Below are 11,887 nucleotides of genomic sequence, written 5' to 3' on the forward strand. Positions count from 1 at the left end.
CACCAATCAGCAGCATGTGCTCCAATATCTCTATATAACACCAATCAGCAGTGTGTGCTCCAATATCTCTATATAACACCAATCAGCAGCCTGTGCTCCAATATCTCTATATAACACCAATCAGCACCGTGGGCTCCAATATCTCTATATAACACCAATCAGCAGTGTGTGCTCCAATATCTATATAACACCAATCAGCAGCGTGGGCTCCAATATCTCTATATAACACCAATCAGCAGCGTGTGCTCCAATATCTCTATATAACACCAATCAGCAGCGTGGGCTCCAATATCTCTATATAACACCAATCAGCAGTGTGTGCTCCAATATCTCTATATAACACCAATCAGCAGTGTGTGCTCCAATATCTCTATATAACACCAATCAGCAGCGTGGGCTCCAATATCTCTATATAACACCAATCAGCAGCGTGTGCTCCAATATCTCTATATAACACCAATCAGCAGTGTGGGCTCCAATATCTCTATATAGCACCAATCAGCAGTGTGGGCTCCAATATCTCTGTATAACAGCAATCAACAGCGTGGGCTCCAATATCTCTATATAGCACCAATCAGCAGCGTGGGCTCCAATATCTCTATATAGCACCAATCAGCAGCGTTTGCTCCAATATCTCTATATAGCACCAATCAGCAGCGTGTGCTCCAATATCTCAGTGAGGGAAATCCCAGCACAGGACACTTACATAGGGGTATGTGTTACAGCTGGCAAGTTGCAGGCATCTGTGAGGTTTCTGCAGTTTAGCTGCTATATTTAAAGTTTAAATAAAAAGATAGAATCTGCGCTGCGCTATAAAAATATATCCTGTGGTTACTACAAGCGGAAAATTCCTTAGGCCTCACCAGTTATTACATATAAAACGTAACTTTAGTTTAATTAACTGACTTCAAATAAAGAGTATATAAATGAACAAAATAAAATGACGGCAATATTATAATAAGCGGACTATTGTGTTGAGGCAGCTAATGGTGATATATAAAACACTTAGGGGCCTATTCAAGATGTTAATTATCGAGGACCCCGATAATTAACACCCTGACTCGCCGCGGACGCTGGAGCAATTCATCATTGCTCCGACGCTGAGGCAGCGGATTCGAAACTCAGCTGCCCCAGCGATTGGCTTCACTGCCAGGTCCTGTGCCATGCATATGCGTAGACAGCCCGTTGCACATGCACATTACACAAGAGACCGTCGCTGGTAACGTTAGGCTGCCAGTGACACAGTGGAGGACCTTGTAGAAGTGGAGGACTTTCGTTGGACCTCGCCAGAGGGGTAAGTATGATAAATACTAGTGGCATTTTTGTTTGTATCACAGTCATAGGAATAATCCCGCAAGGTGTTCAGTGCCGTAACTAGAGTGTATGAGCGATGCCTCCGTACAGAGCACAGTGCCCCGTGGACGGTACCATTACTCATCCATGGCCCCTGCATCTGGCTAGCAGGGTGCCTGGAATGGCATCCTACAGTGCGGCAGCCTGCAGCTTGTACATCACCCTGAGGCAGTGGCGTAACTAGAGTCTTCGGAGCCCAGGGCAAATTTAAGATTAGGGTCCCCCTCCCCCCACAGGAAAATACGTGTTGGCGAACACCAAAAAATGGGCGTGGTCAAACAATGAAAGGGGCGTGGTTACTGAAAATGGGGCAGGTCAACATGGCACACCACCAATTTCTTGTCAGTCTGGGAACATTCCTTTCTATTCCATATGTACCTTACCTACACTGTGTTTCTCACAATGTGGAACCTCTGAAGAAATACATCCTCCCTGGGATGATGGCGTCATTATCATAAAACAGCGGTTCAACCAGACTCGTTCCCCCTGTGTAACTTCCTTCCCCTGCGTCTCTCAGCCACACCATCATCCCTCTGCATCATCTCTCAGCCACACCATCATCTCCCTCCCTGTCTCATCTCTTCTTAGCCACAACATCGCCTCCCCCCCGTGTCAACTCTCAACACACCATCACCACCCGCCTGCGTCAACTCTCAACATACCATCACCTCCCCTCCTGCATTGTCTCTCAACACACAGACACACACTGACACATACACACACTGACATATACACACTGACACATATACACACACTGACACATACACACTGACACATATACACACACACATTGACATATACATACAAACACATTGACACAGATACACACACTGACACACACTAACAGATACACACTGACATAGATACACACACAGTCACACACTGACACAGATGCACACACACTGATACAGACACACACAATGACACAGATACACACACTGATACAGACACACACAGACACAGATACACACACAGTCACACACTGACACAGATACACACACACTGACACAGATACACACTGACACAGATACACACACAGTCACACACTGACACAGATAAACACACACTGACACAGATACACACTGACACAGATACACACACAGTCACACACTGACACAGATACACACTGACACAGATACACACACAGTCACACACTGACACAGATACACACTGACACAGATACACACACACAGTCACACACTGACACAGATACACACACACTGACACAGATACACACTGACACAGATATACACACAGTCACACACTGACACAGATACACACACACTGACACAGATACACACTGACACAGATACACACACAGTCAGACACTGACACAGATACACACACACTGACACAGATACATACTGACACAGATACACACACAGTCACACACTGACACAGATACACACACACTGAAACGGATACACACTGACACAGATACACACACACTGACACAGACACTGACACAGATACACACTGACACAGATACACACACAGTGACACAGATACACACTGTCACAGATACACACACACTGACACAGATACACACACTGACACAGATACACACTGACACAGATACACACACACTGACACAGATACACACTGACACAGATACACACACACTGACACAGATACACACTGTCACAGATACACACACACTGACACAGACACTGACACAGATACACACTGACACAGATACACACACAGTGACACAGATACACACTGTCACAGATACACACACACTGACACAGATACACACACTGACACAGATACACACTGACACAGATACACACACACTGACACAGATACACACACAGTCACACACTGACACAGATACACACACACTGACACAGATACACACACAGTCACACACTGACACAGATACACACACACTGACACAGATACACACTGACACAGATACACACACACTGACACAGATACACACTGTCACAGATACACACACACTGACACAGATACACACACACTGACACAGATACACACTGACACAGATACACACACACTGACACAGATACACACACACTGACACAGATACACACACACTGACACAGATACACACTGACACAGAAACACACACACTGACACAGATACACACTGTCACAGATACACACACACTGACACAGATACACACTGACACAGATACACACACAGTCACACACTGACACAGATACACACACACTGACACAGATACTCACTGACACATATACACACACACTGACACAGATACACACTGACACAGATACACACACAGTGTGTGCCTGTATCAGTGTGTATGTATCTGTGTCAGTGTGTGACTGTGTGTGTATCTGTGTCAGTGTGTGACTGTGTGTGTATCTGTGTCAGTGTGTGACTGTGTGTGTATCTGTGTCCGTGTGTGACTGTGTGTGTATCTGTGTCAGGGTGTGTATCTGTGTCACTTCTAAAAACCTGCTCTTTAGTAAATATACCCATTAGAGGGGTAACCATCAGGAAGCAAGGGCAGCACGACATAGGACACAGGCGCAGACTGAAAACATAGTCCTCTGGCACTAATTAATTCAAAGGTGTGAAGCTCCTCCCCCTCTTTTCCCCACCAGCCCCCAGTTTAGAAAATGTGCCTTAGGAGCTGATCACTATATGCTGTGCTCCAGCAACAATTAGGTACCCTTCGCCACCTATACCAAAGGTGGGGTCCGGGTACCTGGCGCCCTGACTTTTCTAAAGATCAGGAGGGAGTGCACAGTGCTTATTTTAAAAGCAACTGACAGCTACTTATCTCCACAAGAAGAAAAGGAGAGTGCTGACCTGCGGAGAGAGACTCCAGGGGAGCGCAGTGAGTATGTAGCTGCGCATCCCCCGGCTCCCACCCTGCTGAGTGCCTGGGTTATTAGCGCACAGCACTGCTCCCTGCCAAAACTCTCAGCCCCCACTGGACAGCGCAACATTGTGGGACTTACATAAAATGCAGAAGCCATTTTGGACCTTCACATAAAGAAGGGGGCGGAACCTATATCCGCGCGGGCTCTCTCTCAATACTAGCTGCATACAGCTGTAGCAAACAGCGTGTCTGCCGTGTTCAAGGTTTAAGCAACCTCCACTGCCAGTGCTTGTAGTACAGGCTGTGTACATACATAGCTCACCGCGCTGCTCCCAGCTTTCAACGGCCCCCGCTGGACACGCGTTTCGCGCAGGCAGCAGAGCGGGGCTGATATTATGGCTACATAGAAGCCACTTTTGCTTTTAGCATGTAAAGGGGGCGGAGCCTAAAGACGCGCTCTCTAAGCGGCTTGGAGCTGTTACAAACAGCGTGTCTGCTGTCTTTATTAATGTATGCCGGCATCTCTCCCTGTTAGGTAGTGTTGCAGTTGATTAAGTAAAGGCTGGATTCTCCTTGAAAGGAGCTAATCTGTGGGCTGATGAGTTGTTTCTCCTCCTCTGTCCCCACCTTTGGCCTTCTGTTTTTTCTATACTGTACTCTATAGTCTAGATACAGTCTGTGTGTCTCAGTGTATACATAAAAGTAGGCTTCTCCACCGACCCTGAACCACAAGGTCCCAGGATCAAGTCCTGCCTTGGACAAAAATATGTATAATATATATTTAAAGCAAAATAAACTAGGGGTGAGTGGGTTCGGATTTCTGAAATCCGAACCCCCCCGAGCCCCCCCGATCCGAGTCCGATCCGAGTCAGGCTCGACTTTTCCCGCCTGACTCGGATCTGAAATCGAGGCAAAACGTCATCATCCCGCCTTCTGAGTCTCGTGGGTTTTGGATCCTATATAAGGTACCTGCGCTGGTGCCTTTTTCTCACTCGGCTGTGGACAGTGAAGAGGGAGGGTGGGAGTTAGGGCTGGCTGGGCTGTGTAGTGTAGTGTAGTGCAGTGCTGCTGTTGTCCACTACTTCAAAGTCCATAGGGGCTGGCTGTGTTGTGCTGTGCTGCTGTTGTTAATAGGGGCTGTGTCCACTACTTCAAAGTCCATAGGGGCAGGCTGGACTGTGTTGTGCAGTCAGTTCTCCATAAGGGCTGTGTCCACTCCAAAGTCCTGTGCAGTGTCCCAGTCCTAAAGGGGTGCTGTAGTGTTGTCCAGGGGGTGCTCTGTCCATCAGGGGTGCTCCCCCCAAGTGCTAAAAAAATAATATATTTTCTGTGTTTGTGAATTGTGTGCGCAGTAGCCGCACGTGCATCAACAAAGTAGTGCCAAGCGTGCGCCTGTGTCATAAGTAAAGGGCCGGCTGGCTAGACCGTTAAAGGGTGCTGTAACCCCCAAAGTACACTCCAGTCCAAACCAAAAAAAAAATTATTTTCTGTGTTTGTGAATTGTGTGTGCAGTAGCCGCACGTGCATCAACAAAGTAGTGCCAAACGTGCGCCTGTGTCATAAATAAGTAAAGGTCCGGCTGGCTTGACCCTTAAAGGGTGCTGTAACCCCCAAAGTACACTCCAGTCCAAACCAAAAAAAAAATTATTTTCTGTGTTTGTGAATTGTGTGCGCAGAAGCCGCACGTGCATCAACAAAGTAGTGCCAAGCGTGCGCCTGTGTCATAAGTAAAGGGCCGGCTGGCTTGACCGTTAAAGGGTGCTGTAACCCCCAAAGTACACTCCAGTCCAAACCAAAAAAAAAATTATTTTCTGTGTTTGTGAATTGTGTGCGCAGTAGCCGCACGTGCATCAACAAAGTAGTGCCAAGCGTGCGCCTGTGTCATAAGTAAAGGGCCGGCTGGCTTGACCATTAAAGGGTGCTGTAACCCCCAAAGTACACTCCAGTCCAAACCAAAAAAAAAACTATTTTCTGTGTTTGTGAATTGTGTGCGCAGTAGCCGCACGTGCATCAACAAAGTAGTGCCAAGCGTGTGCCTGTGTCATAAGTAAAGGGCCGGCTGGCTTGACCGTTAAAGGGTGCTGTAACCCCCAAAGTACACTCCAGTCCAAACCAAAAAAATATATATTTTCTGTGTTTGTGAATTGTGTGCGCAGTAGCCGCACGTGCATCAACAAAGTAGTGCCAAGCGTGCGCCTGTGTCATAAGTAAAGGGCCGGCTGGCTTGACCGTTAAAGGGTGCTGTAACCCCCAAAGTACACTCCAGTCCAAACCAAAAAAATATATATTTTCTGTGTTTGTGAATTGTGTGCACTGTGGCTGCACGTGCATCAACAAAGGAGCAGCGCCAAGCGTGTGCCTGTGTCCCATAAGTAAAGAGCCGGCTGGCTCATTGCTTAAAGGGTGGTGTAACCCACAAAGTGCACCACTCTCCAGCAAAAATAAAAAAATATTTTCTGTGTTTGTGTGCGCTTTAGCCGCACGTATATATCAATATAACATAAATGGAGGACCAAACTTTCTCCGATAAAAATAAAATAGGGAAAGATCAAGAACCACTTCCTCCTAGTGCTGTTGCTGCTGCTGGGAGTTGTTCATCATCCCAGAGAGGAAGTAGGAACATCACTACTTTTACTAAACAATTGACCCTCCAACAGTCCCTAGCGATTAGGATGAAGTACGACAGCAGTCATCCTGAAGCAAAAATGTAAGGCCTTGACTGCTATGTTGGTGTTAGACGTGCATCCGGTATCCGCCATTAGTGCAGTGGGATTTAGACAATTGATGGAGGTAGTGTGTCCCCGGTTCCAAATCCCGTCTAGATTCCACCTACATCCTCAAAGCAGCAGCGACAAACGTGCGTCTGTCTGTTAAAGGGTGGTGACACCCTCAAAGTGTGCTACACAAACAATAAAAATATTCTTCTTTTTTTTTCTGTCTTTGTGAATTGTGTGGGCTGTAGCTGCACTTGCATCCTCAATCAGCAGCGACAAGCGTGCGTCTGTCTGTTAAAGGGTGGTGACACCCTCAAAGTGTGCTACACAAACAATAAAAATATTGTTCTTTTTTTTTCTGTCTTTGTGAAATGTGTGGGCTGTAGCCGCACCTGCATCCTTAAAGCAGCAGCGACAAGCGTGCGTCTGTCTGTTAAAGGGTGGTGACACCCTCAAAGTGTGCTACACAAACAATAAAAATATTGTTCTTTTTTTTTCCGTCTTTGTGAAATGTGTGGGCTGTAGCCGCACCTGCATCCTTAAAGCAGCAACGACAAGCGTGCGTCTGTCTGTTAAAGGGTGGTGACACCCTCAAAGTGTGCTACACAAACAATAAAAATATTCTTCTTTTTTTTCCGTCTTTGTGAAATGTGTGGGCTGTAGCCGCACCTGCATCCTTAAAGCAGCAGCGACAAGCGTGCGTCTGTCTGTTAAAGGGTGGTGACACCCTCAAAGTGTTCTACACAAACAATAAAAATATTCTTCTTTTTTCTGTCTTTGTGAATTGTGTGGGTTGTAGCCGCACTTGCATCCTCAAAGCAGCAGCGACAAGCGTGCGTCTGTCTGTTAAAGGGTGGTGTAACTCTCAAAGTGCTCCAAAAAATAAAAAACTATTTTTTTAATGTGTTTGTGACTTGTGTGCGATGTAGCCGCACTTGCATCCTCAAAGCAGCAGCGACAAGCATGCCTCTGTCTGTTAAAGGGTGGTGACACCCTCAAAGTGTGCTACACAAACAATAAAAATATTCTTCTTTTTTCTGTCTTTGTGAATTGTGTGGGCTGTAGCCGCACTTGCATCCTCAAAGCAGCAGCGACAAGCGTGCGTCTGTCTGTTAAAGGGTGGTGTAACTCTCAAAGTGCTCCAAAAAATAAAAAACTATTTTTTTAATGTGTTTGTGACTTGTGTGCAATGTAGCCGCACTTGCATCCTCAAAGCAGCAGCGACAAGCATGCGTCTGTCTGTTAAAGGGTGGTGACACCCTCAAAGTGTGCTACACAAACAATAAAAATATTCTTCTTTTTTCTGTCTTTGTGAATTGTGTGGGCTGTAGCTGCACTTGCATCCTCAAAGCAGCAGCGACAAGCATGCGTCTGTCTGTTAAAGGGTGGTGACACCCTCAAAGTGTGCTACACAAACAATAAAAATATTCTTCTTTTTTCTGTCTTTGTGAATTGTGTGCGATGTAGCCGCACCTGCATCCTCAAAGCAGCAGCGACAAGCGTGCGTCTGTCTGTTAAAGGGTGGTGACACCCTCAAAGTGTGCTACACAAACAATAAAAATATTCTTCTTTTTTTTCTGTCTTTGTGAATTGTGTTGGCTGTAGCTGCACTTGCATCCTCAAAGCAGCAGCGACAAGCGTGCGTCTGTCAAAGGGTGGTGACACCCTCAAAGTGTGCTACACAAACAATAAAAATATTCTTCTTTTTTCTGTCTTTGTGAATTGTGTGGGCTGTAGCCGCACTTGCATCCTCAAAGCAGCAGCGACAAGCGTGCGTCTGTCTGTTAAAGGGTGGTGTAACCCTCAAAGTGCGCTCCACAAACAATAAAAATATTCTTCTTTTTTTTCTGTCTTTGTGAATTGTGTGGGCTGTAGCCGCACTTGCATCCTCAAAGCAGCAGCAACAAGCGTGCATCTGTCTGTTAAAGGATTACATCGGTGACAGCATCCAAGTAGGCATGTCAGACAGTCCGTACCTGTACTGGCAGGAAAAAGAAGCAATTTGGAGGTCCCTGTACAAACTTGCTCTATTTTACCTGAGTTGCCCCCCCTCCAGTGTGTACTCCGAAAGAGTGTTTAGTGCAGCCGGGAACCTTGTCAGCGAAAGGCGTAGGAGGTTGCTTCCACAAAATGTGGAGAAGATGATGTGAAAAAAAAAATTATCAACTCTTCCAGGGAGACCAGCCTCCAGAACGTACAGAGGGACCTGTGGTTGTGGATTCCAGCGGGGACGAATTAATACTCTGTGAGGATGAGGATGTACACACTGAAGAGGGTGAGGAATCGGTGGATGAGGAGGATGAGGACGACATCTTGCCTCCGTAGAGTCAGTTTGTGCAGGGACAGATTAATTGCCAGCTTGTTTTGTGGGGGCCCAAACGAACCAATCATTTCAGCCACAGTTGTGTGGCAGACCCTGGCGCTGAAATGATTGGTTTGTTAAAGTGTGCATGTCCTGTTTATACAACATAAGGGTGGGTGGGAGGGCCCAAGGACAATTCCATCTTGCACCTCTTTTTTTCTTTGCATTATGTACAGTTTGGGGCCTAGTTTTTCAAACTGCCATCCTGTCTGCCACTGCAGTGTCACTCCTAGATGGGCCACGTGTTTGTGCCACCCACTCGTGTCGCTTAGCATAGTCATCCAGCTACCTCGGTGCAACCTTTTGGACTTAAAAACACTATTGTGAGGTGTGAGGTGTTCAGAATAGACTGGAAATGAGTGGAAATTAAGGTTATTGAGGTTAATAATAGCATAGGAGCAGAAAAACCAACAAATTCTGTGATTTTAGCTGTTTTTATGCTTTTTAAAAAAAAAATACAGATCCAAAAACAAAACCCAGAACCCAAAACACGGAAGGGTGGTTTTGGCAAAACCAATCCAGATCCAAAACACGAAGAAAGATCCAGATCCAAAACCAAAACACAAAACACGAAAAGTGGCCGGTGCACACCCCTAAAATAAACTAAGCCACTTGCTTCTGGCTCCAAGTTATGTCATTCTTGTTTAATAGTCCCTTCCATGGCTAATTCTGCTCACTCACTCCTACATGGGCCGCTGATGTGATAGCAGAAATGAGTAAGTTTCAACCTCTCTGGGAGCGGAAGGGAAGCTCAGTGCTGAATCGCTTCTCGGCCTTTTGGCTAAGATCAAGTGTAGAATCTGTTCTTATCAGTTTAATATCTGATCCCCCATATATTGAATGGATTTTTAGAACTGGGAGATTGAAGAAGAGCTTGCTCTGTCCACTCCATGCATTGACCTGGTATTGCAGTGGAACTGGTATGAAATACCGTTGGCCGCATGGCCGGCGGTTCGATTCCCGTCAGCGGCAGCCCGACAGAAGCAGAGTGCGACGCAGCGGAAGCCCGACAGCGCTGGAAATCCCGATCGTGGATAGGTAAGTTTCCACTAACCTAATCTAACCCCCCTAACCCTAACCCTCCTTAGGGGTGCCTAACCCTAACTTCCCCCCCAAGTGCCTAACCCTAATCCCCCCTCTAAGTGCCTAACCCTAACCACCCCCTTCCCCGCTGCCTAAACCTAAGTCCCCCGGTGGGGTGCCTAACCCTAAGTCCCCCCCAGGAGTGCCTAACCCTAACCCTCCCTCCCCCTAGCCTAACCCTAACCCTCCCGGGGGGGTGCCTAACCCTAAGTCCCCCCCGGGAGCCCTAAACCTAACCCTCCCCCCCCTCGGCTGTCCGCTCATGGCGCCCGGCATCACTACGATGGTGATGCCGGGCGATGGTCTCGTCGGGGAAATGCGGGCGTCTACATCTAGACGCCCGGCATTTCACCCTTGCTGGGATAAGATAGTCGGGAAGCCGGCTGCCGGTATTTAGGCAGTCGGCTTCCCGATTGCCTCCCATTGCAGTAATGCCAGGACCGGTGCACCTAAAAAAGATTACACACTGAGTGCGTCACACGCATGTGAGGTCACTTCCTCCGTGCCTCTGAGAAGGGGAAGAGAGAGATCCCTTTCCATAGATGTACGATGACGTCATCTGCCAGTGTCCAACGTCATTCCCTACCATCCAAGTGAGAGGGGAATATATCTTTGTGGCGAGCGATGCGAGACCACAAAGGGCTAACTTTGTTATTTTCCTGGAAAGTGTGGGCAGAAGCCTCCACTTCCACCCTCACTCACGTCACTTCCAGGTACAGCTACTGAAGGGGTCTAATGCTCTTCCCTCTGGGAAGGTCTGAGACAAGCCCCCTGCCGCCCTCATAGGGCATCACCTATCAATACCCGAGGTTATAGGTACTGCGGCTACTCTACCCTCCATTTTCTATTAAAAAAAACAAACAAAACCTACTCAAAAGCGCTCTCTGATGACAATCAGAGAAGTCAGACGGGGAATTCCACGCTCATGAGGATCCGTGAATCAGAATTTAAAATCTGTTCCTGCTACTCAGAGATTTTTAATCTGTTTGATAACCAACCGTTCTCACAACAGCGTCTCGTAGGGTTTTCAGAAACAACCGGAAGGTTACAGATTCCAGGTCGTTCCCACCCCCCCAGTTATCCTTTTCCATTATCTTTGATGGAAAAGTATGTAACATATTTCCCGGTAGATGCATCTGTTCTCGTCTTTCTAAGAAAACAATGCTTCCAATGCCGGGTGCTACGTTACTTAATACTCTACGGTGGGGGAGCCTTTAATTCTGATGGTCCGGCAGATCCTAGATCTACCATGGGGACCCCCTTCTTATCGTAGTTGAACACTGATCTATTTATATTACAGGGGGGGTTCAACTTAGAACTTATTAGTGTTAACAAAGCGGTAGCTGGCTGGGCGGACCACTTGAATACGAGCTTGGACTCCAGTACATCCAGAGCAGAGTTGCATCTATTAGCGGGACACATACATGATCTATGCAGTCAGATCAGTACTCGCATATCCGTTTCTGCCATTTCTGCCTGCAGAACTCTCTGGTTGCGCTCTTGGCAGGTGGACGCAGAATCCAGAAGGGCTGTTGAATATTTACAGTTAACTGGTGATAT

General features: G+C 47.0%; 1 pseudogene; it reads left to right on the plus strand.

Moving 5' to 3' along the window:
* Positions 1-10,005: 10,005 nt before the first annotated feature.
* Positions 10,006-10,180, plus strand: LOC148501227 (U2 spliceosomal RNA; annotated as a pseudogene).
* Positions 10,181-11,887: the final 1,707 nt, after the last annotated feature.

Source organism: Taudactylus pleione, unplaced genomic scaffold (assembly GCF_031769625.1).
Source record: "Taudactylus pleione unplaced genomic scaffold, aTauple2 ptg000524l, whole genome shotgun sequence".
NCBI classification, from domain to species: Eukaryota; Metazoa; Chordata; class Amphibia; order Anura; family Myobatrachidae; genus Taudactylus; species Taudactylus pleione.